The sequence below is a fragment of the Leptopilina heterotoma genome, unplaced genomic scaffold (genome assembly GCF_015476425.1).
Source record: "Leptopilina heterotoma isolate Lh14 unplaced genomic scaffold, ASM1547642v1 Lhet_116, whole genome shotgun sequence".
NCBI lineage: Eukaryota > Metazoa > Arthropoda > Insecta > Hymenoptera > Figitidae > Leptopilina > Leptopilina heterotoma.
This window is the reverse complement of record NW_025110835.1, coordinates 1173667-1187625: the sequence shown is the minus strand read 5'-3', so window position 1 is coordinate 1187625 and position 13959 is coordinate 1173667. Positions and strand designations below refer to the sequence as shown.

At 22.1% G+C, this 13959-nt stretch overlaps 1 protein-coding gene across 3 annotated transcripts in view; it reads right to left on the bottom strand.

The window, feature by feature from the left end:
- LOC122509526 (complexin) overlaps positions 1-13959 on the bottom strand; it is a 577926-nt gene that overhangs the window by 452899 nt on the left and 111068 nt on the right. The gene's annotated exons all lie outside the window — the stretch shown is intronic.

Genomic DNA, 13959 nt, shown 5'->3' with positions numbered 1-13959 from the left:
AAAAATTATTATTATTATGATTATTATTAATAATTATAATATTTCCGATTTCTATTTTATTGTAAGAATTATTATTAATTAAAACTAAATATAATTAAATTATACGAAAATAATAATTATTACCGTATAAATTTACTATATTTAAAAAAAAACTTCATTTTTTATTTCTTTTCAAAGTATGAAAATTTAAATCAAAAGAAAACGAATATAAAATGATATTTCTATTCCAATTATTAAACTACTCTTAAAAAGAAAACAAAATTAATTAAAATTATACTCGATGAATATAATATTTTAAAAATCCATTATTAATTCTCACTATCACTGTAGGTTCAATTTAGAACAATACTCCTCGAGGTCAGACGGCTAACTAACACAAATGAAGAACTCGAATCTTGACTCCGACCATTTGTTTACTACTTCGATTGTATAGTTTGTTTTGGTGAACCCCTCAGAATAAATAAGGACATAAAAGGGAGAGGGAAACACTTAAAAGGTTTCAAAATCTATACAATTTTAATAAATTGCGTATCACTTATATTTGTAAAAAAGTGATAAAAATAATAATAAAATTGTAATAATTAATTTGTAATAATAAATAAAAAAAAATGGTATTAATTGACATATAATAATATTTATAATTATTTGAGATTCGTAACAATAAAATATCGGCAATAGTAATAATTAATTTATTTTATTATTAGGTACATATTTTTAATATATAATAATATATAATATTAATTATTAACATTATTGTTATATTTCATTATTCTTGTTATTATTATTATTATTAATATTATTATTATATTTAATTATATTTGATTATATTTCATTATATTTCATTATTATTAATATTACTGTTTTATCATTACAAAATAATTATAAAACTTTTTATATATTTCAATTATCATAACTTTTTTATTTTTATGTTACAAATAAATATTGCATTATAAAGTTGAATGTGAGTATAAAAAAGGTAGAAAGGGTGTCAAGTATTGACGCGACACTAACAATTATTAGTCTATTTACCCTATACGTTTATACTCTACTTCTCATGACCTAATTACTATTCATCAACAATACAAGGCCAATAAAAGACAAATCGATATTTTCACAGAAATTCTGAAAATCTTGAATTTTCAAAAATAATATTTTTTAAAGTTAAATAATGCAAGGAAATCTCAACAGAAGCTTCATTTTAATCCGAGAAATTATTATTAAAAAAGAAAGTCACTAACTCTTAGTCTCGCTCTTAGTAAAACAGTAATTATTTATTAGTCAAAAAAAAAAACACTCATTTCACCTTCTGTATAAAATTAATTTTTCACAAAAATTATTATTTTTTTGGAAAAATAAATTTTATAAAGAAGGTGAAAACCTTTTAAAAAAATTTGCCCATAATTTAAAAACAAAAAAAAGAGAATGAAATTACTTGAGAAAAAATTGTTCTAAACTCACATTTGTTAAAAAGTTTTTAAGTAGAGCATCGTGTTAGATTTAAAAGATTTTCAGATCCTGCTGGTGATAATTCAATGCGAGATGGTTAAAGTTTGTAAATCCCAGCAATGTTCAATTAAGTCTTTGTCTAGTCAGAAATCGTCTTTGATTGTTCTGAATGTTTGCATGAGAAGTCTATGGAGAAAGCGAAGTTGTGTCTGATTGTTGGGAAAGTTGTATGCAAGACCCCATCAAGGGCACTATACCTTCAGGGAACAGACGACAAAATCGAACATTAAAAAAAAAAGAAAAAAAAGGTCAAAAAACATTCCCTGCCAAGTCCTAAACGAAAAAAGTGCCCTAGGCATTTTTTGAAATCGAAAATTTCTCCTTTTTTCTTTAATGAAAAAAAGAAAATTAAAAACTTGTATACTATTTGTTTCAATAAAAACGAAAAATAAAAATTAGTAATTTTTTTTGTAATAAAAAAAGTTGAATAAAAATTTTACTTTTTTATAAGAAAAGAAGAGCCATGTATTTTTTGTTTTAATAAAAAAAGAAAATCGAAAATTAGTATTTTTTGATTGAGTAAAAAAGAAATTCAAACATTTGTACTTTGCATTTTTGTTTCTAGCTTTTGTTGTAATAAAAAAGGAAAATTGAGGAAAATGAAAAATTTGTGCATTTTGTTTTAATAAAAAATGAATATAAATAATTTGTACTTTTTGTTTTAACAAAAAAAAATTTCTCCTTTTTGTTTGAGTAAGAAAAGAGAATGAAACATTTTGCACTTTTTGTTTTGCTTGTATTTGTTGTAAGTATAAAAGAAAATACAAAGTTTTGTTTTTATAGAAAATGAATTTAAGAATTTGTACTTTTCGTTTTGGTTTTTATATTTTGTTGTAATAAAAACAAAAAGATAAAAATTTTACTTTTTTATAAAAAAATAAATTTAAACATTTGTACTTTTTATATTGGTTTCTAGCTTTTGTTCTAATAAAAAAGGAGAATTGAGAAAAATAAAAAATTTGAGCTTTTTGTTTTTATAGAAAATGAAAATTAAAAATTTGTACTTTTCGTTTTGGTTTTTATATTTTGTTGTAATAAAAAAGAAAATCAAAAATTTTTACGAGGTAATTTAATAAAAAAAAAATATATAAAATTAGTCTTTTTTGTTTTAATACAAAAAAATAAAATCGAAAATTTATAATTTTTGTTTTAGAAAGAAAATTTTTGTTTTAAAGAAAATTAAATATTTGTACTTTTTAGTTTTACATTTTGTTGAAATAAAAAAATTATTCTTTTGTTTTTATAAACACAGAAAATCGAAAATTTTAAAGAAAATAAAAAAATTATACTATTTTATAAAAAAAAAGGAAGTCAAAAATTTGTATTTTTCGTTTTAATAAAAAAAGAAAATAAAAATTTATACTTTTTTATAAGGAAGGGAAAACAAAAATTGTGATTTTTGTTGTATTAAAAAATGGAAATGAAAAAAATGGGTACTTTTTGTTTGAGTAACAAAAGCGAATGAAACATTTTTTGTACTTCTTCCTTCAATTTTTTTTGCAATAAAAAAGAAAAATCGAAGTTTGTAGTTTCTATTTTAATAAAAAAAGGAAAATAAATAATTTCAATCTCTTGTTTTGGTTTTTATTTTCTGTTGTAATAAAAAAAGAAAACAAAAAATATCTTTTTTGTTTATAAAAAAAAGAATATAAAATAATTTGTATTTTTCTTTTATTTGAAAATAAAAGAAGAACTAGGTAGTTTTTATTTTAATAAAAAAATTTCTAATTTCTAAGTTGCAGTGAATTTCTAAATTCACCTTCTTGACAATGAAAAAAAAAAAACTAAACACACACTTAAAAAGAAAACATCAAACAAAAAAACCATAATTGACTGGGAAATTGTTGTTTTTATTTTCCAAGGAAATTCGTTTCACCTAATCAATAATTTTTCAGTGTCACTGTCAGTAAATTGCAGTGTTCACTTTTTTTTACGTTCGCACGCAGACTTATTTGAGTGCACAAAAGGTAGGCTTTTAAATTATTGTGAGTAAAAGATATCCGTACGACCCCTGTTAGCATTGAATAGGTTTCAAATAATCGATACTGACAGGTATGTCTTCAGTACTAAAATATAACATGACATACTTTCGCAGGATGAAAATGATTAATGTCACGGTTGCAATAAAAGTTCTCCCCTTTTTTTCGCTTTTAAAAGGAGATAAAAAGCCTCTGAAAATACATAATAACAATAATAATAATAACATAACAATAATTTTAAATAAACAGCGGGAAAAATTACCAAGTTCTTCAAAACACTGATCATAAAAAATTTATGCTTAATAATTTTGTCATATAGAAAAAAAGAGCAGTAAAAATTGTTCATATAAAAACTTTTTACTTCAAACTTCAATAATGAGTTATAAAATTCTGACTAAGAAAAATTTTTTTTTCTCTCTACAGTAAATATTGTTTTTAACAAATTATTTTTTTCTCTCCGTATTAAATCAGTTTAACTATTTATCATAGTTTTATGTAATCACACAATTCATTTTTCATTACTCTTCCTCTAAAAGTTTAATTATTATAAAATTTACTACATTATTAATTTAAGAAGTTTAATTAACGAACTTTTTAAATGTTTTTAATTTCTAAAAAGATTGCAGATAATTAAAACTACTTTCAAAGTATCTCTATATATAGATATATATAAAATAAAAAAGTTGAAAGCAAAATTGTAACTTTAAGTTGCAAAGCAAAATTAGTTCGTTTGTGAAATTTTATAAAAAATAAATTGTTTACTTTGTCCAATCATTCGTATTGTGGCCAAAAAAATTATTTCTTCCTTCAACAAAGAAAAAAGAAAGTGTTAAATTTGTTGACTGTTATTTAAAACTAACGTTGTTTTAACACTTCACTACGATAAAAAATTTATTTAAATTAACATTTTTTTTAATTAAAATTTTTAATTGAAAGATTAAAACTTTAAATTAAAAAATTAATAAATTCAACCGATTACTTGCATCTGTTATCAAATAAATATTTACTTGAGTTAAATAATTTTCATTTGTATCAAATAAATTGTATTTGAACTAATAAATAATTAATAGAAGTTTAATTACTTACTAATTAGATTATTAGTAAAAAAATTAATTATTAATCCAAAAAACAGATTTTTTTAACACAGTTTTTCTAAGAATATCAAATTGAGACAAAAAACTAAATAATTATTAGTCAGAAAAATAAAGAAAATTATTAATTAATTATTAACAGAAAAATAATTTATATTTAGATTATTAGTAAAAAAAAACTGTAATTAATTATTAGTCCAAAAAACTTATTTGTCAGAAGAAATAATTAATTATTTCCAATACAAATATAAATAATTATTAGTTAGAAAATTGTGAAAATCGCTAATTAGTAACATTATAAAATAATTTATCCATAAACGAGAATTATCTACAATTTATTTATAATTTTAATTTATTCATTTTATAACAGAAGCAAACAATTTTGATTTACTCCATTTCGTTTATAAGCGAATTTTCATGCGGCAATTTAATTAATATATAATTAATAAATATTTATAAAAAAAACAATTGTGTAAATTTATATATCTAATATTTACTACAATGAAAAAAAAATTCTATTAAAAATCATCTTTCAAAAATTTTTTTTGAATCATTTATCAAGATAATTAAATTTTTCAAATATGTCTGATAATAAAAATATCTATGAGTGATTGAAATTTTTTTCAATTTAATTGAAAATAAATAATTTTTTTCAAGTATTTTGTTACAATAATTTTTAAAAATCAACTTTTGAAGAATTTTAATTGCAAATTCTGAAAATAATTGAATTATTAAAAATTTTAATAAAAAATCTTTAAATATAAACTTAAAAATGAAAATTAGGTAACTTCTAATTTTTTTAAATTAAATATTTTCATTATTTTTAATTATAATAATAATTTTCAAATACAAAAAACAATAACATTTTAGAATTATTTTTATCATTTTGGAGAAAAAAATCATGTTCAAAAATTTTAATTACACAATTTTAATAAGAAATTGAATTACTTTTAAAAAATTACATTAAAAAAGTTTTAAAACCTAATTCTCAGAATTGTTTTATTATAATTTTTTAAAATTCAATTATCTTCGAACAAAGTAAATAAAAATTTATAAAATTTTATTTTTTTTAGATCTAACAAAATTTTCGAGAAATCATTTGTAATTAAAATTCTTCAAAAATTTCATTATTTTTATTATATTTTTTTAAAACTCAATTATTTTGAAAATATTTTATAAAATTTCATTTTTCTGGACATTTTTTAATTATAGGGGAATGTAGTCAAGGTTGGTCTACTGTCTAGGTAGGCCACTCGCGTTTTTTTGTCAAGTTCACTAGCGCCACCTACGCGAATATTTGTCGAGGCTTGTCTTAGTGAAACCTAACTTTTTGTTCAATTACATTTTCGAAAAATCAAAAATTGTGATTTCTGTGACGTCGGTACAAAAAAAGCTCAAAAAAAGTTTTGTGCATCATGTGAAAAACCATTAATAAAAGATAAAAAACAAATTGAATCGTCAAGGCAAGTATGCAGAAAATTTGTGGGACTCATGGTTAAAAGGAAAACAAAGTAAAAAATCGAATCCCGAAACGCATTTCTTTATGGTTACAACAATTCGGTAATGTTACTTACTGTCAAGGTCGGCCACTATGTGTTTAAAATGCGCAAAGATGAGGACGAGCTACTTCATTTGCAAAAACTGCAATTCTGTATAACTCATAATATAATTGATCATCTTATTAATATTTTTATTTAATTTTATTAATATTTTAGTGCAAAATTTTTTTTTATTTATATTTATTTTTTTATATTGTTTATTTTTATTATTTTGTTATTTCATTAAGTTACAAACTGTAAACAATAAAGAATCAATTTTCCGTAACTCCAAACATGTTATTTTATTTTTTAAAGATTAATGCCCTTTGAATTTTAAACATGGCCGACCTTGACTGTAATGGCCAACCTGGACTACAAATTTTTTTTTTTTTTTAATCTTTATAACTTTTTCATTTTTAAACCTGTCAATTTACTTTGTACAGAAAAAATGTTCCTATTAAACAGGACTTTCCAACCGTATACTTCAATTGTCCAAATTCATTTTTAAAACAAAGTTATAAACAAAAGTCAAAAAGGTGGCCGACCTAGACTATGTTCCCCTATGTAATTGCAAAAAATATTTAAATTTTATTTTTAATTTTAAGAAATTTTTGAAAGACAATATTTTTACAATTACATATATAATATGTAATTGTAAAAATATTGTCTTTTAAAAATTTCTTTAAAAAGAAAAATGGACAGTTTCAATTATTATAAAAAATTGAATTTTTTTATTGAAATAATTGAATTTTTGAAGTAGTTTCGGAAAATTATTTAAAGTAATTGATTTAGAGATGAAGTTTAAGTTTAGTTAAAAATCGTAGAAGATCATTTATTTTTAGAAGGGTTATAATTGTAAATTTTAGAAATTAATAAATTTTGGAGGTTGAAATTTTTTAAAATTTTATTTCCAGTGAAAAAAGAAATAAGAATGATTATTTTTAAAAGATTTTATCAATTGTTTGGAAATCTTTTAATTTTATATAATTAAAAATCTTTCAAAAATTATTTAAAAATTATAGTTTAATATTTTAAAAAAATTAATTGTAAAAATTTCTTTACTGTAATTTTTTGAAAATATTATACTTTAATTAACTTAAGAAAATAACAGGGACGGTTCAAAATATTATAAAAAATAGAGATTTGTATATAAATAATTAAATTCTAGAAGAACTTTCCGAAAATTATTTAAAATAATTGAATTTAGGAAGAGTTATAATCTGTAATTTTTAGAAATTATTAAAATTTTAATTTTACTCATTTTCCGGAAACTTTCATATTTTCTTGTTAAAAGAATTTTTTCAGGGAAAATAATTTTAATGTCAAGTAAATTGTCAGGGAAATGTCATGGAAATTGATTAACTGAAACTTGTGACCACTCTGTTTAACAATGAATTATTTTTCGAAGAATCGAAAAAAAGAAGGAGATCAAATTTCACTTTATCATTTGACAAAAAACAAGTTTGAAAAACAAAAAAACAAAAAAAAACTAAAAAAAAAAATGTGAGATTAATCTCTAACATATGTCAGTGGTTTTAAGGTAGGACAAGGGTCGATTGCAAAAGGTATATATGGGATCAAGAAACGGCTTCGCATTAAATCCCGGTACAGTTAAGATAACGAGGAAATTCGTCAGGGTTGAATTCGAGAACAGCTTTTCGTCCTGCTTTTTGATTCCAGTGGAACTTTTTCGATTTATTTGTCTTTGCAGATTTCCTTTCTCCTCCCCCTTCACCCTATATTTTTCCCTAAACCTTCCACTACCCCCCCCCCCCCTCTTTACTCTTCTGTCCAAGTCTCTCTCTCTCTCTCCCATTTTTTGGTACAGTCGGCAAAACTACCAACTCTCTTGACTTATTGCTAACGTCGGTTTCTCTCGTCAGCGCATTTATTCAAGCAAAATGAACGTCCTGCTCACGATGGCCAAGCACGTGCACTTTAGTATATAAGCTGAATTGAGGACGAACAAAAAAAAAAAGAAAAAAAAAATTTATTATAATATCAAAAGCGAGTCTGGTCAGAGTGAATCCCACATACTCAATTTTTCACGGTATATACAAACGCAGAAAAAAAGGATGAGATTCGGATTGTCAAAACCTTTTCGCGTTCAAGCAAAAGAAAATAGACGAAATTCATACATCATTTTTTTTATTAAAGATATATCTTTCAATGGAAAATCGACTGACCCTAAGAAAAAAAAATATTAATCTCGCAGTTAGAGGAAAAATCATCTTGATTTTTCCTCTTAAAACCAAAGTATTCCATTTGGATGTAAAATATTTTTATTCTTTGGCATTTTTTGGCTTCGTTCTCGTTATAAATTTTAAAAAACTCTCAAAAAGTAGCTTTAAAACTAAAAAAAAGCCTCGTTTTAGACGATTTACAAAAATTTGTTTCTGTATTTTATTTTCCTCAATTTTACCTAATTTTTATCAATAATATTTACTTTTCTTCTTATTCTCTACTGCAGCTAATAACTACAAATCTAATTTTTTAAAAAATTCAATTATTTTCTAAGTTTTAATTTAAAATTCTTAAATTATATTTAAAAATAATTTTTAAAAGTAAACAAAGAAAATTCTTTAAAATACAAAAATTTTAATTATTTAAAGGCATAAAACTATCTTCACAAAATTTTAATTTCAACTTTTCAAAAGACCAATTTTTTTCATAATTCTAAATTAAATCACACATTCGAAACTAGAAGAATTTTTGTTAAATAAATATTCAAAAACTTATTTATTTTTCACATAAGAATTCAAATATTTTAAATAATTTTAATGTGAAATCTTTTTTAATTTTCATTACTTCTAAAAATTATACAACTGAAATTCTTCTAAAATACAATCATTTTTTTGGTGAAAATTTTAAATAAAATTATTCAAAACTTTAATAATTGTTTAGAAAGATAAATATTAATAAATTAATAATTTTTTAAACTAAAAATTCAAATTAAATTACAGTTTTGCAACAATTAAAATTTTCAACAATTTCAATTTAATAATCTTTGGAAATTTAATTACTTCTAAAAATTCGTACTATTATATAGCGCTATTGATATTCAATTATTATCTAAAATTTGAACTGAAATTTATTTTTAAATCAATTCTTATTAGAAAGTCCTACTAAAATTCAATTATTTAAGTACAAAAATAAATAATAAATTGATTAATTGAATATTTTTTTAAATTTAATTCTTATATGAAATTTTATCGAAATTAAAAAAAAATTAAATTCCTGTGAAAAATTTTATTATTTATGAAACTAATTGAATTCTTCCAAAGAATTTTGTAAAAAAAAATTTAAATAATTGATTTTTTTCGAAATATTTGATGAAAATTGTATTTTTTAATTATTCAATTCTAGTAAATCTTTTATTATTTATGAAAATAATTGAATATTTGCAAAGAATTTTATCAAAATATTTTTCTATATAATTAAATTCTTTTGTGGAGTTTTATTTAAATACTAGATATTAGGAATCATTGAATTGAGGAAATTTTTCGAAAATAATTTAAATTTTGCCAAGAGTTTTATTAAAGCATTTGAAAATATTTGAATTTCGAATAAAAATTTTTTTATTTATGAAGATAATTGAAATCCTGCATTCCTTTGTAACTTCTCCAATAATTGAAATTTTACCAAAAATTTTATTAAAATTTCTGAAAATAATTGAATTTTATTATTTGTAAAGATAATTGAAATTTTAAAGAGAATTTCTTTAAATTTTTTCACATAATTGAATTTCTGCGAAGAATTTTATTAGTTTTGAAAATAATTTAATTTCTGCAATCATTTGTAACTTCTCCATAATTCAATTTTTTAAAATGTTTTTAACTAAAATTTTACTACAAATACATTATTTTTAATTATTAATTAAATAGATATTTATAAACAATTGAAATTCTGCGATGAATTTTATTATTTATAAAAATAATTTAATTTTTGTGAAAAATTTTATTGATTGTTAAAATAATTGAACTCTTGCAAAGAATTTTATAAAAATTTTCTAAATAATTAATTTTTTTCCACAAATTTTTTGTGAAGTTTTATTAAAATGGTAAATATTGTATAATAATTGATTTTCAAAAATTTTTTGAAAATAATTGAATCGTTTCAAAGAATTTTACTACAATTTTTGAGAATAATTTTTTTTTTTATTTCAACTATTAGAGAATTTAAACTAAACTGCAAATTCTCTCATTTAAGAAAGAACGGAAATTTTTAATTCTTTTGCTTAAGTTTTCAATTATTTTTTAGTTGAAATTAGTGAAAAATGACTCAATTTAATATTTTTTTCTTTTTAATTGATTTCCAGTACAACTTGACTGATTCAAAGACTTTACTACTAAAATATTTTATTTTTATTATTTTAAACTTTTTTCTTGATTCAAATTTTTCAAATTTCAGTAAAATTCGATTGATTTTCGGTATATGATATTCTTAACTGATTCTTGATTTAAATCAATTGTAAAATTCATTTGAAATTTTACAAGTAAATATATATTCAGTGTTAAATTTAAAACTGATCTTAAATTAAGATTTTCCTTTTACTGTGAATATTGAATTTGTTTTTGTCACTGTATTCGATTCGCTGACGATCCTTTATTTCTATAATGAAACACTAGCAACATAAAGTTTAACAGCCACGCGCATAAAGTGATCGTTAAACTCTAATGAATCGTAGAACAGAATCTTCTTCAAATGGATAATTTTCATATCCAATAAAAAAATTATATTCCACACAAGAATTCTTTTAGATAAATGACAAAGGAAAAATTCCTTCCATTTTTAAAATTTTATATTCACAAATAAATAAACAAATGCAAATGCAAAATTTCAAAAAATATACTTTCAACAATCGCAAAGAGATGCTAATTCTCTTTAATTAAATTCACTCATTAAATCTGGTTTACCTAAAAATGTCATTAAAATCTTGTCTCATTTTTTACTACAGCAGTAATTAGTGAAAATAATTATTTGATGATTAAATAGATAATTATTTGTCAATAAAAAACACACGAAAACGGTTTATTTACAAAATAATTAATTCATCGAATTACTGTTTAATTATAATTATTTTTAACTCAGAAAATAAAGGAATTGAAAAATTTATACAATAAACAAAAAAATTAAAATGTAGTGTCAATAGATAACATTTTTCTAAGGATATAAAATTGAGACAAAAAACATATCAAAATTATAAAAAATAAAAAATATACCCATTTTGTTTGTTATATATGCTTTTTTCTATAACTTTCGTTTGACTGAATTTTGTGATAAGAATATTATTTTTTAAAAATTTTAAAATTTTATTAGAAAATTCTACGAGAATTCAATTATTTAATTACAAAAATATTCCAATTGACATATTTTATTTTTATAAAAAAAAATTGAATTAAAAATTTGTACGTTCCATTATATTTAAAATTACTAATTTTATTTTAAAAAAAAGTGAGTCAGAAGTCAGCCTATGAGTCAAAATTGTTGCTAGTAATGAAATAATTAAAATAGCAAGAAGTAAGTCACTGAAAATCAGTCCAAATTTATCTTTCGATGACATTACGTCGAATTTCAGTCATAGTTGTCAAAGAGTAATTTCAGTAAAAAGAAAAATATTCCAAACTAAAAGTTTATCAGGTCAAAGAAAGCAGTTTCATTGAATTTCCTTGGCCCAAATTTTCCCCGAAATAAATAAAAAAAAGAAGAGAAAAAGTTTGAAATTAAAAAGAAAAAAAAGAAGGAGTAAAATCCCTTTAAAGAATGACGGCAGGGGCTTTGTAAAGCAGGGTTTTTTTGGCGCAGTTTGCTAAAGGAATAGAAATAGGAAGAAGGTGGAGGAGGAGAAAGAAAAAGAGAAAGTGTAAAGTCAAGAAAAACGAGGTTGGAAAAGACGCGAGATCCAAATCGAACATCGGAAGTCTTTTAGTAGCTGCTCAATATTTTACAAACTTTTTCAAGGACCACGTTACAAGCAGGTTTTTACGTTGACGTTTGCGTTTATCCCCGACGCTTATCCTCTTACGACTTACATTTTCCCCCTTTTTTTTCTCTAAGCTGGATAAATTCCCCCCTCCTCTTCCCACTCACCATTTTGCATGGATGTTTAACTACATTTTTGCAACTCAATGTGGATTATCATCCCGCCATGTACCGCATATATATCGAAAACGTTTACTGAGCCTGACTAATAAGTTATGACTGTCCCTGGCTCACTTTGACTTCAATGCACTTTGATGATCGTTAATTGGAAACTTGTCACTTATGTGACATAATTGTGTTACAGTTTTCGTTCAATATAGACACCTTTGTCACTTCCATTAGTGAATTCCTAAAAAGGTGGAAAATTACTTTGCGAAAATTTCTTTATTTTAGAATTTTAAAAAGAAAGAGAATAAAAAAAATTTATAATGTATTTTTAAAGCATATTTCAACTGGGAATTTAATTAATTTTTCAACTTTCGGGGTAAAGAATTTCAATTTGTTTTTCCCTGACTTTTCCCTAATTTACAAAATTTTAGCTTTACCTAATCCTATAGAATATTCTCATTCACTCTAATAATTATTAGATACTAAAAAAAAAATTTTTCCAGTGTCACAGTGTTACTTTTTAGTAAATTCTAAAGAGCTAATCTCCATTAATTTAATTAAATAAAATTTAAAAATCTCTTTTGAAACTAATACTATATTTCTTTTGTGTCATTTTTTTCTAATTGTGACATTAAAAACAGCGTTTTAAGTTATCCACCAGATTGAAATGGATTTAGTTAGTGAGGAGCCTTAGGGGGGAATAGAATGTAACTTCTCACTATCAACATGATATTCAGTTTTGGAAAGGTAATTCGATTATAACTCCCAGTACAAGTTCTTGAGTCTTATGCAGAGACAGAAATTATCTCAATTCGATGAGGTTGAGAAGCTGGGCTTTCTATAAGAGACAATTAATCATGTCCCTTTCTGAATAGGAAACAAAACATTGTAGGAGAAACATAACGTGAAACTGCCTTTTGACCCTAGAAATAGAATTAGAACAATAATATTTATAATTACAATTATAATAATAATTTTAATTACCACAGGGTTGCCACAAAATTTTAATTTTGTTTTTCCCTGACTTTCCCCTGATTTCCAGATAAAATTCTTACTTTTTCCCTGACCCTAAAGAACATCAATAACTTCTTTTTTAAATAAATATTTAATCATTATTATTTTTCTATAGAAAATAAGATTCTCAAATTCAATTATTTATAACAATATTAATATAAAACATGAAGAAATCGACCACTCCGAGTCTTCGACACGGAGTTATTGATTTCCTCGTGTTTTATAATAAATTTAAGATAACAGATTGATAAAATCATTATTTTATATCAAAAGAATATTGTAACTATAAATTCAAATTTTCAAAGATTTTAATTTTAACCTTTTTCAAAATTTAATTATTTCTAAAAATTCACGCTATAATGCTTTTAAAATTCAATTACAAATTTAAATTTTAAGTGAAATTCATTTTTTAATCAATTTTTATTAGAAAATTTCCCGACAATTCAATTATTTAAATACTAAAATAAATAATTTATTCAATAATTGCATATTTCTTAAAATTGAATTTTTATGAAGAATTTTATCAAAAATTTTAATACCTAATAATTGAATTCTTTCGGCGAATTTAAAAAAAAATTGTTAATATAAATGCAATTTTCTATCATTTTATTTAAAATTGTATAAAAAATAATTGAAACTCTGTGATAAGTTTTGTTATTTACGAAAATAATTGAATTCTTGAAACGAATTTTATTAAAAATTTGTTAATGAATTGAATTCCTGTGAAGAATTTTATTTCTG